Below are 14,695 nucleotides of genomic sequence, written 5' to 3'. Positions count from 1 at the left end.
CAACTACACCTTTACATTCCTGTCCCCCCACTACACCTTTACATTCCTGTCCCCCCACTACCCCTTTACATTCCTGTCCCCCCACTACCCCTTTACATTCCTGTCCCCCCAACTACACCTTTACATTCCTGTCCCCCACTACCCTTTACATTCCTGTCCCCCAATACCCCTTTACATTCCTGACTCTGACTACACCTTTACATTTCTGTACCCCCACTACACCTTTACATTCCTGTCCCCCCACTACACCTTTACATTCCTGTCCCCCCACTACCCCTTTACATTCCTGTCCCCCCACTACCCCTTTACATTCCTGTCCCCCACTACACCTTTACATTCCTGTCCCCCACTACACCTTTACATTCCTGTCCCCCCAACTACCCCTTTACATTCCTGTCCCCCCACTACACCTTTACATTCCTGTCCCCCCACTACCCCTTCACATTCTTGTCCCCCCACTACCCCTTTACATTCCTGTCCCCCCACTACAGCTTTACATTCCTGTCCCCCCACTACAGTTTTACATTCCTGTCCCCCCACTACCCCTTTACATTCCTGTCCCCCCACTACACCTTTACATTCCTGTCCCCCCACTACCCCTTTACATTCCTGTCCCCCCACTACACCTTTACATTCCTGTCCCCCCACTACCCCTTTACATTCCTGTCCCCCACTACCCTTTACATTCCTGTCCCCCAATACCCCTTTACATTCCTGACTCTGACTACACCTTTACATTTCTGTACCCCCACTACACCTTTACATTCCTGTCCCCCCACTACACCTTTACATTCCTGTCCCCCCACTACCCCTTTACATTCCTGTCCCCCCCACTACCCCTTTACATTCCTGTCCCCCCACTACCCCTTTACATTGCTGTCCCCCACTACCCCTTTACATTCCTGTCCCCCCACTACACCTTTACATTCCTGTCCCCCCACTACACCTTTACATTCCTGTCCCCCACTACCCTTTACATTCCTGTCCCCCCAACTACCCCTTTACATTCCTGTCCCCCCACTACACCTTTACATTCCTGTCCCCCCACTACACCTTTACATTCCTGTCCCCCCACTACCCCTTTACATTCCTGTCCCCCACTACACCTTTACATTCCTGTCCCCCCAACTACCCCTTTACATTCCTGTCCCCCCACTACACCTTTACATTCCTGTCCCCCCACTACCCCTTTACATTCCTGTCCCCCCACTACCCTTTACATTCCTGTCCCCCCAACTACCCCTTTACATTCCTGTCCCCCCACTACCCCTTTACATTCCTGTCCCCCCACTACACCTTTACATTCCTGTCCCCCACTACACCTTTACATTCCTGTCCCCCACTACCCTTTACATTCCTGTCCCCCCAACTACCCCTTTACATTCCTGTCCCCCCACTACACCTTTACATTCCTGTCCCCCCACTACACCTTTACATTCCTGTCCCCCCACTACCCCTTTACATTCCTGTCCCCCACTACACCTTTACATTCCTGTCCCCCCAACTACCCCTTTACATTCCTGTCCCCCCACTACCCCTTCACATTCCTGTCCCCCCACTACCCCTTTACATTCCTGTCCCCCCACTACCCCTTTACATTCCTGTCCCCCCAACTACCTCTTTACATTCCTGTCCCCCCACTACCCTTTACATTCCTGTCCTCAGCTCCCCCCCCTCCATCCTCAGGTCCCCCCCCATCTTCAGGTTCCTGTCCTCAGCTCCCCCTTCACAGCACCCTCAGCTTCCTCCACAATCCACATTACTCACAGATCAGACAGCAGCTGGACAGCTCTGCATGGATGGCAGCAAGCAAGCATGAAGCTGACATCAGAATCAGGACATCTCTCTCTGGAAGGAGGGCGGGATCTGCATTACTTTTCCAGGTAGCCAGCTTGTGATTGGTTGCTAGCAACCAAGCTTTCCAGGTAGCCAGCTTGTGATTGGTTGCTAGCAGTGGGTTAACTTGAAGTACCGCCCTCCATCTGGAGCTGTATACTGGCTCTGATATCAGCCTCCTGCCGTCCATGCAGGGCTTGTTCAGGATGGCTGAGCGGGCTTTTAAATGGCAGCGCGACACTGCGCTCCCCCAGATTTTGCGCCCGGTGCAGTTGGCCCCCCCAGCACCCCCCACGCTACGCCACTGGGTCTCAGTGACACTTGTTTTCCACACTTGTGGCTGTTTTACTAGAAAACAATTCTAAAATAACAACTCCCCGTCATTGTTTTTCCATGAACAAGCCTCATATAGGGTGTCAAAAATTTAGTGGACAAGTAGAAGCTTCAGATTTTGTTTTTAAGAGGTGTCACGATCCGGGGTGATTAAACTCAAATGGTGCATGCAATTCGAAGTAGTAGTGTCACTCTAGACTGCATTTTCAAGGGCATGGCAGCCCACTTTTATTTAAAGGAACGGAAAGTTCACAAACAACAGGAATTTTCACTCGCAGGGGGTTCCACCATTACTGTATATTGTAAATTCAGCTTCCTGGCTTACTCACTTGCCACACGGTTGCTTCAGGCTTCATGCCTAGTCCTTAGGTCTGCTCCTCAGACCAACACAAGTACGCTTTGGTCAAGCTCCCTTGTAGCTTACTTAGCTTTGCACTGTGCTGTTGCGGACTACCTCTGCCTCCTGCAGACATGTACATACCAACTGCCACCTTAGAGATGGTGAGAGCCCTCCTGACTCCCATACTCAGACCTCGTGTCTGTAGGGTGGAGTCCTCCTGACTCCTGGGCCAGACCTCCTTGCTGCCCGGGTGCAGTTGTCTCCAACTGGGAGCCCTTCTGACTCCAATACTCAGACCTTGTGTCTGTAGGGTGGAGTCCTCCTGACTCCTGGGCCAGACCTCCTGGCTGCCCGGGTGCAGCTGTCTCCAACTGGGAGCCCTTCTGACTCCAATACTCAGACCTTGTGTCTGTAGGGTGGAGTCCTCCTGACTCCTGGGCAAGACCTCCTGTCTGCTCAGGTGCAGCTGTCTCCAACTGGGAGCCCTCCTGACTCCATACTCAGACCTTGTGTTTGTAGGGTGGAGTCCTCATGACTCCTGGGCCAGACCTCCTGTCTGCCTGGGTGCAGCTGTCTCCAACTGGGAGCCCTTCTGACTCCCATACTCAGACCTTGTGTCTGTAGGGTGGAGTCCTCCTGACTACTGGGCCAGACCTCCTGTCTGCTCAGGTGCAGCTGTCTCCAACTGGGGGCCCCAAGTGCTAACCCTAGGAAGAATATGAACCCAGCCCACAGGTGTGCAATCAGCATGCCTGTCTTTGAGAAAATCAGGTGTAAATTGCTAATCCACACAGTGACCTGGGGTCGCCTCTCTACAGAGGTTACAAGTAATGTCTACATGCAATGCCATGTGATTGACTTTAAGTGACACCTCCCATACCTCTGATGAAGGAGAGTTTTTGTTCTCTGAAACGCTTCGGGTGAAGGAAGTTACAACTTCATCATCGCATCCTTCACAGTTGGTGTATTCGCAGTCCATCGTAATATGCATACATTGTGTCATGTATTTTTGGTATATGTAATAACCAATTTTTTAACATGTATTAATAAAATGTATAACTTTTTATAAACATTTTCCAATTTGTGTGATCAAACATAAAAGTGCCTAAAAAGTCCCAATATTAAGGGGAAACAATTTTGTACAGGGCTCAGTGCTTCCATCTCTGATTTTGGTTAAAGAGGAAAAGGAAAAGTTGGGACTTTAAATGAGTTGCGAAGCAGACAGTGAATAGATGGTAATATATAAGAACTCATTAGTAAAAAATTTATATTTGGATAGAGTCATAGTAGTACATGTAAGTTGGTAAAATTTGGGAGCCAATTTATTTAACCACTTGCCGACCGCCGCAAGTACATATACTGCGGTGGTCAGCCCCTTCTGGGCAAAGTGACGTACCGGTACGTCACTCGCCCACAAACCTCTAGGGGTCGAGCGCGCGCTGCCGGAGGCATGCTCCTGCCCCCGCTCGTTCCCTGACATCCCCGCGCGAGTGACAGGCGGCTCCGATGTCCGCCGACCACTTGCGATCTCCCGCTGGAGAGGGAGAAAGGCAGACTGATGTAGACAATGCAGGCTGATGTAAACAAAGCCGCCTGTCATTCTCCCTGGTGTAACTGCAGAGACTACACGATCCTGCTATGTAGGATCATATGTCTCTGTGGTTACATCACAAGCCACGCCCCTTGACAGTTAGAATCACCCCCCTAGGGACATACTTAACCCCTTGATCACTAATAAAGTTAACCCCTTCCCTGCCAGTGTCATTTTTACAGTAACAGTGCGTATTTATAGCACTGATTACTGTAGTAATGTCACTGGTACCCCCAAAAGTGTCAAAAATGTCAGTTAGGGGTCCAATCTGTCCGCCGCAATGTCGCAGTCCCACAAAAAAAAAAAATTGCAGATCGCCGCCATTAGTAGTTAAAAAAAAAAAATAAAAAAATAAAAATGACATAAATTTCCCGTAGTTAGTAAACGCAATAACTTTTGTGCAAACCAATCAAAATCCGCTTATTGCGATTTTTTTTACCAAAAATATGTAGCAGAAAACAAATTGGCCTAAAAAGTTAAAAAATTTAGATTTTTACTTTTTTTTTTTTTTTGAGAATTTCAAAAAATTTTAAAAATATTGTTATTTTTTCAAAATTTTCGCTCTTTTTTTGTTTATAGCGCAAAAAGTAAAAATTGCACAGGTGATCAAATACCACCAAAAGAAAGCTCTGTTTGTGGGAAAAAAAGGACGACAATTTCTTTTGGGTACAGTGTCGCACGACCGCGCAATTGTCCGTTAAAGTCACGCAGTGCCGAATCGCAAAATGGGCCCTGGTCTTTGAGCAGTCAAATCCTCCGGGGCTTAAGTGGCTAAGCACCCTTGCCGTTAAAATATAGAATTTATATTTACAATAATTTGTACATACAATGAAACCTAACATGATTGTAACAATAAAATCATAACATATTAAAACATGTAAATGTGAGGTTAAGAGCTGTTAGTGTGGATGGATTAAGCACTTACAGGCCGCCCGCCACAGTTTTACATTGACATTAAATACCAGGGTTACGGCAGCAGATAGCAGATAGCTGCCATAACCCCGGTATTTTTTTAAACGGCGGGCAGTCCGCTTTATCATAAAAGTGGTCCCAGTGGCAGATTCGCCGCAGGATCACTTTTATGGGCAGCTGGAGAGATGCACCCCTCCCCCTGCTTCCCGGTTGTTTTACCAGCTTACCAGAGCTGTCGGCAGCAGGGAAAACAATCCAGTCTGATGGAGTCCTAGACAGGAAGTCGAGTGAGGACTCTATGGCCTTGGAGGACTGGAGCGACGTCATACATCGCTTCCTCCCAACGGCCTTAAAGGGCCCATTTCTTTTTTTCTTGCAGAAAAAAAAAAAGGACTTTTTTTTTTCTTTTTAAGTGAAGATGTGAGATCTACACAGTCTTTTTGACCCCAGATCTCACTCTAACCACTTCTGGACCGGAAGGATTTGCCCCCTTAATGACCAGGCCATTTTTTGCGATTCGGCACTGCATTATTTTAATGGACAATTGCGTGGTCGTGCGACGCTGTACCAAAATTAAATTGACGTCCTTTTTTCCCACAAACAGAGCTTTCTTTTGGTGGTATTTGATCACCTGTGCAATTTTTATTTTTTGCACTGTGAACGCTATAAAGAGCGACAATTCTGAAAAAAAAAAAAACTATATTTTTCACATTCTGCTATACAACATTCCCCAAAAAAAAAACTAAATATCAAATGTTTTTACCATTTTAGGCCAATTTGTTTTCTGCTAAATATTTTTGGTAAAAAAAAAAAAAAAATCGCTGTAAGTGTATTTTGATTGGTTTGCGCAAAAGTTTTTTTTTTTTTACAATAATGGCGGTGATATGCGATTTTTAGCAAGACTGCAACATTGCGGCGGACAGATCGGACCCCTAACTGACATTTTTGACACTTTTGGAGGGACCAGTGACATTACTACAGTAATCAGTGCTAAAAATATGCACTGTCACTGTAATAATGACACTGGCAGGGAAGGGGTTAACCTAGGGGTGATTAAAGGGTTAAATGTAAGCCATGGGGAGTGGTTACTAATGGTGAGGGGCAGGGCTTGTGAAATGACGTTAGAGACCTGTGATCCTATATAGAAGGATCAGAGGCGCTCTATCGTCATGTCAGAGAGAAGGCTGGTCGGCTGTGTTTTCAACTGCCGACTGTCCTTCTCTCTCAGCAGAGAGCGATTGCGAGTGCCTGGCGGCAATTGGAGCCACCGGCCCTGTGCATTGGCTTCCCCGCTGACGAGTGGGAGCGGGAGCGAGCACGCTCGCCTCCTAGCTGCAGGCGCACGACCGACATAGATCTACGTCGGTTGGTGCAGGAGGGGCTGATTTCCCCTGTAAGACTGACACGCAAATAATGTGTGACATAAAGTATTGCAACGATCTCCATTTTATTCTCTACGGTCTCTGCTAAAAAAAAAAAAAAAAATTTATAATGTTTGGGGGTTCTAAGTAATTTTCTAGCAAAAAATACTGATTTTACCTTGTAAACAACAATTGTCAGAAAAGGGCCTGGTCCTTAAGTGGTTAAATAAAACACAACAAATTCATAATTGACAATAAACTCATATGTATAAGATTTTTTGGCATGTATATGAACACATGATTGAATTGTTTGTATCATAAAAATCTTGACGCGTTTCGTGGAGTGATTTCCACTTCCTCAGGAGCAGGTGCAAAAACGTCACTGTAAAGAAGAAAAAATCTGTATAAATAAAAATGGAGTATATAGATGAAATTATGTAAAAGCAGAAGTGGGGAGAGACACAAAAACTGAAAAAAATCCTTTCCTAATTTATTTACATATCAGCTCGAATGTCAACACGTAGTGTTGTGGATAGAGGGACAAATGGGGATTGTGCAAATGAGTGCTCCAATTTTTTCGGAGGGGATGGAGTGAGTTTTTGCTGCCACAAAATGCTCATACATTTTATGGGGAGGGGGGGGGGGGTGTTTGGCATCTTTGCCCAGCAGGGCTGCTGTTAGAAATCACAGGGTCCCATACAGCTTACCTGACAGGGCCCCCTTCCCCAGCCGAAAGTGACATGACAGATTTAACAGTCCCTTTCTCTGTAGCCTCAGTGGAACAGGTGAATGAACAGGAAGTGCTCTGAGGTTTCCTACTCCTTCACTAACTGAAGCATAGTAAACACAGTTTACTATGCATCATTAACAAATGGACATAGGGGTGACCGGTACTGATCACTCACTGTGTTCATTCAGCAATGGAAGGGACCAGTAAATGACATGTTAACCTGCCCCTTCCCCGCTCTCTATCCTGAAACATCCCCTGTGTGCACACAGCAGAGAGGAGAGGCAGAAAGCTGGCAGCGCTGCGGGGGAAAGGGTGCTGGACAGCAGATGAAGGGGGTCCATGTGCTAGAACTAATCCCCTTTCAGTGAATCTGGAGGGAGCAAAAAGAGGAGAAGCTGGCAGCACTGCAATGGGAGGCAGAAGAGGATCGGTGTCTGCAATGAGACAGTACAGCTGGACCTCCTACTCAGCCGGTGCCCCGGCCCCCCTTTTGAACTGATGGGGTCCGGGCCTGGTACAGGAGGGCTGGCTGTACTGCCTTATCAGCGGCTCTGTTGCCCTGAGCACTAGGCTACCTTCTTCTGGCACTGCATTGGAATGATATATATTTTATGTAAATGTATATATCGGCCACAGCTTCAAAAATAACACACAATAGCCATTGATGTCTTGAACATAAAAATACCAAAAAAACAATCCTTTTTTGGCTGAACTGGGATGTTACCAACAATCGTTTGATTCTACCAAAACCACATAAACCTATTTATACCTGAAGCCAACACTGCCCCCAACAGCTAATCCTGATTCGGGAGCTTATCAGGGCTTCAGCCATTCCGAAACCTGCAATAAATAGTAAAAACATAACTGACATATCTAAAAAGACAACATTTTTCATTCCCTTGATGTTAGTGGGACTAAAAAACAGACCAGCTTTTGCACCACTTCGAGCCCTCATCAATAACCTTCAAGCTGGGTCACTCCACCAGACTTTTTACCGCCATCTCATTCAGCTAAAGGACACCGCTTGTGTGACAATGACACCAACTACAGATGAAAAATACATTAAAACCTTGGATTGAGAGTAACTTGGTCTGAGAGCGTTTTGCAAGACAAGCAAATTTTTTAAATAAATTTTCACTTGAAAAACATGCGATGTCTTGATATACAAGTAGCATCATGTCACAACTGAGTATAAAAGAGAAGAGAGGCATGGATTATGACCAGTGGCGGCTGGTGAAGTTTTAAGATGGGGGGGGGCGCAAGACCCCGCCCTTCTATTTTGACCCCTCCCATTCTTAGAAGCTCCACCCCTTATAGACTCCACCCATTTTGCCCCCTGTATTTTGCTTGCGTGAACAAATTCTCCCAATATATCACATATTAAGGGGTCCATCAGTACTAGTATATCCCATAATAGGGAGCAGGGGCCCTATTATGGGATATACTGTGAGAGACACCCTATTATGGGATACACTGACTGAGAGTGGCACAAACCCCACAGTACAGACCCCCTAGCACAAACCCCACAGTACAGACCCCCTAGCACAAACCCCACAGTACAGGCCCCCTAGCACTAATCCCACAGTACAGGCCCCCTAGCACTAATCCCACAGTACAGGCCCCCTAGCACTAATCCCACAGTACAGACCCCCTAGCACAAATCCCACAGTACAGGCCCCCTAGCACTAATCCCACAGTACAGACCCCCTAGCACTAATCCCACAGTACAGGCCCCCTAGCACTAATCCCACAGTACAGGCCCCCTAGCACAAATCCCACAGTACAGACCCCCTAGCACAAACCCCACAGTACAGGCCCCCTAGCACAAACCCCACAGTACAGGCCCCCTAGCACAAATTCCACAGTACAGACCCCCTAGCACAAACCCCACAGTACAGGCCCCCTAGCACAAACCCCACAGTACAGACCCCCTAGCACAAACCCCACAGTACAGATCCCCAAGCACAAACCCCACAGTACAGGCCCCCTAGCACTAATCCCACAGTACAGACCCCCTAGCACAAACCCCACAGTACAGATCCCCAAGCACAAACCCCACAGTACAGGCCCCCTAGCACTAATCCCACAGTACAGACCCCCTAGAACAAACCCCACAGTACAGACCCCCCTAGCACAAACCCCACAGTACAGGCCCCCTAGCACTAATCCCACAGTACAGACCCCCTAGAACAAACCCCACAGTACAGACCCCCTAGCACAAACCCCACAGTACAGGCCCCCCTAGCACAAACCCCACAGTACAGACCCCCTAGCACTAATCCCACAGTACAGGCCCCCTTTCAATGTAGTGACCAGCGTACATGCCCCCTTTCAATGTAGTGACCAGCGTACATGCCCCCTTTCAATGTAGTGACCAGCGTACATGCCCCCTTTCAATGTAGTGACCAGCGTACATGCCCCCTTTCAATGTAGTGACCAGCGTACATGCCCCCTTTCAATGTAGTGACCAGCGTATAGGCCCCCTTTCAATGTAGTGACCAGCGTACATGCCCCTTTCATCCATCCATCCATGATGATATATATAATGATATCTGCACACTGTTGTCTGGGCCCGGCCTGGGTAACTTGATAAATCTTGCACCGTGACCTGCCTGTACTACCTACCTGTTCTGGCCTGGCCTGGGTCCATCCATCCATGATCATCCATCCATGCCAGGATGGATCCCAGGCCAGGCCAGAACAGGTAGGTAGTACAGGCAGGTCACGGTGCAAGATTTATCAAGTTACCCAGGCCGGGCCCAGACCAGAGTTCAGATAGTATTATCATCATGGATGGATGGATGGATGGGTGGACCCAGGCCAGGGGAAAACAGGTAGGTACAGGCAGGTGAGGTCACGGTGCAAGAATAATATCAAGTTACCCAGGCCGGGCCCAGACCACAGTGTGCAGATATCATTATATATATCATCATGGATGGATGAAGTGCCCAGCAATTTTTTTGGGGGAAGGTCACGGAGGCCTGAGGACTCACTTACCGTTACCGGGCTGCTGCTGCTGCACACAGGGCTGGAGTCCGACCATGACCGACTGGTTCCACCGTTCCAGATGACCTCCGCTGGACCGCTCCTCCTCACCTCACGCTGCGCGCCGCGGCCTGTGGAATTTCTCCTGGTCTGGATCCGGATGGATGCGGTCTCGTCTCTGCAGTTCCGCCGACGCTGTCCCGTCCGTCCACGAAGAAGAAGGCCCGGCCCACCGCCGCCGGATCTGACTCGCCGAGTCCTGGACCTGGCGGAGTGCGGATGGGATGTCTTCTCCACTGCTGCTGGCTGCGCTACACACTTAGCGGGAAGGAAGTCAGTCTGAAGGCGGATTCCGGAAGCGGTGATCATGACGCTGGGGTGGTGCACCGCCCCACGCGTCACGTCACCAGATGATGTCCTACTGTGATTGGTCCAGGCTGGAGTCTGGACCAATCACAGCCCGGACATCAGAAAAGTGGGGGGCTTCGGGGCGCATTGCTCTGCGCCCCGATGACCCCCTGAAGAGCGCCAAATCGGTGCCCCTGCTGGCCGAGGGTGGGGTCAAATACCCCACCCCCCCCATACCCAGGACACAGTCCAGCGCCCCTAGTGGGCGAAAATGTGACTTTTTTTTTAATCTTTCTTTCTTATTTTTTTAGAAAGGCTTTTGTACCTTATCTTCTCCAATGACGAGTTTGTTTTCATACTTGTTTCTCAAGTTCTTTCACAATGCTTTTGTTGCGATAACACTCTCTTGACATGTATTGTGTTGTCAGTAATGACTGTTTGTACTTGCCTTATTTTCACCAATAAAAATGATTGGAAATTAAAAGAGAAGAGAGGCGCCTCTAAAGTGTAGCAATATGGTTACATTTAATGAAGGTTCAACATTTATCAACTCACATGGTTGATGAATAAAACAGGCACATCTAAGTATGCCGGCATCCGGGGGAAAGCTGTCCATATAGACCGTCCTCTGCACAGCCATCTTCATCATCCCTTCCACGCTGCACTCCACGAGTGATTCAAGCCTCACTTTCAGATCGCTCTACTGCAGGGTAGTCTTTCCGGTCACGTTTGCAGAATGACAGCGGTGAGAGCCGGCGGTGAGGAGGACGGTCTATGTGGACAGCTTTTCCCTGGATGCCTGCATCCTTAGATGTGCCTCTGTAAACCACTTGCCGACCAGCCACCGTAGTTATACACATCCAATAAAAAAAAATTAAAAATGTAATTTCTTCATACATTTTAGGCCAATTTGTTTGCTACATATTTTTGGTTTTAAAAAAATCCCAATAAGTGTATATTGATTGGTTTGCACAAAAGTTATTGCATCTACAAACTATGGGATAGATTTATGGAATTTTTTTTTCTTTTTACTAGTAATGGCAGTGATCAGTCATTTTTAGCAGGACTGCAACATTGCGGCAGACAGATCGGACCCCTAAACTGACACTTTTAAGGAGACCAGTGACATTACTACAGAAATCAGTCCTAAAAATATGCACTGTCACTGTAATAATGACACTGGCAGGGAAGCGGTTAACACCAGGGGCGATTAAAAGGTTAGGGTTTGCATTCTAACTGTGTGGGGGATGGACTCACTAGATGAACACAGAGATCTGTGTTCCTACTGTATAGCAGGAACACAAGATCACTGTGTTCATCTGTGACAGAACGGTGGTCTGTCTTGTTTATGAAGGCAGATCGCTGCTCTGTCTCTGTAGGGAGTGATCACGGGTGGCAGACGGACATAGAGTCCACCAGACCTGCTGATTGGCTCCCCCTCTAGCCAATCAGCGCACGTGCCCCCACTGGCTACTCCACAAAACGACATACAGGTATGTTGTTTCGTGTAATAGAGCCAACCTGCCACAGTAAAAGTGCAATGGCTGGTCGGCTAAAGGTTTAAGGGATTGTAAAGGCAGAAGGTGCATTCTATGCATTAAAATAAAAAGCCTTCTCTGGCAGTAGCCCCCCCCCCCAGCCCCCCTAATACTTACCTGAGCCCCATCTCTATCCAGTGATGTCCATGAGTCCCTCGGCCTTCCAGGACTCTTGATCCTGATTGGCTGAGACACAGCAGTGGAGTGCCATTGGCTCCTGCTGCTGTCAATCAAAGTTGATTGGCCAATCAGGAGAGATAGGGGGTGGGGCCAAATGGCAGCACCATGTCTGAATGGACACACGGAGCTGCAGATCGGCTCGGGTGCCCCCATAGCAAGCTGCTTGCTGTGGGGGTACTCGACAGGAGGGAGGGGCCTGGAGCAGCGAAGAGGGACCCTAGAAGAGGAGGAACCCGTGCTGCCCTGTGCAAAACCAACTGCCAAGAGGCGGTAAGTATAACATGCTCATTATTTAAAAAAAAAAAAAAGCACAAGACTTTACAATCACTTTAACCACTTTACCGCTGAGTATCGTACTACTACTGCGGCAAAGTGGCTCTTGTAGGTCTGACGAGGTAGACCTACGTCGCCAGACTCCTCCCCCTGTAGGCGGCGCTCGCGTGCCGCCGGAGGCGCGCTCCCGCTGTTTTCATTCACAGCGGGAGTCGGGCCAGGGGAGGAGCGGCGGCGATCGCGGCTGCTCTGCCCCGATCATCGGGGAATCGAGTTTGGAGATCCGCCCGCCTGTGTAAACAAAGCGGGCGGATCTCCTCAGTGACAGACAGTGACAGATTGCAGGGTTCAGCATAGCTGAACCTGTGATCTGTCCCTGTGTCACTCAGTCACCTCCCCCCACACACGTTAGTAAGCACCAGGCATACATTAACCCCTCCCTCTCCAATAAAAATTAACCCCTTCCCTGCCAGTGTCATTTTTACAGTAACAGTGCATATGTATAGCACTGATTACTGTAGAAATGTCACTGGTACCCCCAAAAGTGTCAAAAATGTCAGTCAAGGGTCCGATCTCTCCACCGCAATGTCGCAGTCCCGCAAAAAAAAAAAAAAAAAAATCGCAGATCACCGCCATTACTCGTTAAAAAAAAAAAAAAAACCACCAAAAATGACATAAATCTTTCCCTTTGTTAGTAAACGCAATAACTTTTGCGCAAACCAATCAAAATACACTTATTGCGATTTGCGATTATTTTTACCAAACATATGTAGCAGAAAACAAATTGGCCAAAAATTTTAAAAAAAATTGGTTTTTACATCTTTTTTGGGGGGAATTTCATATAAAAAAATGTTAAAAATATTGTTATTTTTTTAAAATTCACGCTCTTTTTTTGTTTATAGCGCAAAAAGTAAAAATCGCACAGGTGATCAAACACCACCAAAAGAAAGCTCTGTTTGTGGGAAAAAAAGGACGTAAATTTCGTTTGGGTACAGCGTCGCACGACCGGGCAATTGTCCGTTAAAGTCGCACAGCGCAGAATCGCAAAAAGTGGCCTGCACGTAAGACAGCAAAATACTCCGGTGGTAAAGTGGTTAACATGCTGCACGTAACATGATCAGGTTAACTTAAACCACCTCCTTCCCAAGCCTCTTCTGACTCTTCGCTCCTAAATGTAAAAATCTACTTTTTTTTTTAATGCTTGCTTAGAACCCTCACATACTATATATTTTTTTAGCAGAGACCCTATAGAAAATTTTTTTTATGTCACACGGTATTTGCGCAGCGACTTTTCAAACGCAATTTTTTGGGAAAAAACATATTCATGAATACAAAAAAAAAAACAGTAAAGTTAGCCCAATTTCTTTTGTATAATGTGAAAGATGATGTTACATCGAGTAAATTGACACCTAACATGTCATGCTTTAAAATTGCGTCTGTCAATGGAATAGCGGCAAACTACAATGCTTAAAATTCTGCATTGGCGACGTTTTAAACGCCTTTGCAGATTACCAGTTTAGAGTGGCACGGGAGGTCAGGTGCTAGAATTATTGCTCTCACTCTGACGTTCGTGACAATACCTCACATGTGTGGTGCAATCACTGTCTACATATGCATGTAGGAGTAACGTATGTGTTCGCATTTGCGCGTAAGCACGGTGGGACGGGGATGCTTTAATTTTTTTATTTATTTATTTTATACAAAAATGTTTTTTTTTTTACACTTTTTTAGGTTTTTTTTGTACAAACTTTATTGCTATCACAAGGGATGAACATGTCTTGTAACAGCATGGGTCTTGACAGGTCCTCTTTATGGAGAGATTTGGGGGTCTATTAGACCCCATATCTCTCCTCTGGCCCCCCAAGCAGACGATCGGACCAAGATCAGTCTGATTGGCTGCTTCTCTTGCCGCTGTTGACCAGGTAGATAAAGGGGCGGAACCGCAAGTGACAAATACTTATCACTCCCGGTCTCCAGTTTTACAGAGAGAGGGAAACGTCAGTTCCTCTCTCTCTGTCCCAGGCAGCCATCGCCGCCAACTGCATCTCTACCGGTCTCCGCAATGGGAAGGGAGAGCCCGGGAGAGGTGGCGGTGGCTGCGGGAGGGGGATGGGACCCCTTTCCGCCACTCACAGAAGTGATTGAGTGGCTAATTAGCCACTCAGATCACTTCTGCTTTGTAGAGAATTGTTGGCTGAAAATAACAGTACCGGGATGATGCCTGTAGGTGCAGGTATCCTCCCAGTATAACCACTGAAACCCAAGGAC

At 47.4% G+C, this 14,695-nt stretch overlaps 1 protein-coding gene across 1 annotated transcript in view; it reads left to right on the top strand.

Annotated features, from left to right (window-relative positions):
* LOC309558408 (uncharacterized protein) overlaps positions 1-14,695 on the top strand; it is a gene marked incomplete at both ends in the record, with an annotated part of 44,242 nt that overhangs the window by 29,059 nt on the left and 488 nt on the right. The gene's annotated exons all lie outside the window — the stretch shown is intronic.

This window comes from Pelophylax lessonae (genome assembly GCF_965119305.1).
Source record: "Pelophylax lessonae genome assembly, chromosome: 6".
Lineage (NCBI taxonomy): Eukaryota > Metazoa > Chordata > Amphibia > Anura > Ranidae > Pelophylax > Pelophylax lessonae.
Note: the sequence above shows the minus strand (reverse complement) of the source record. Positions and strands in the feature narration are given on the sequence as shown.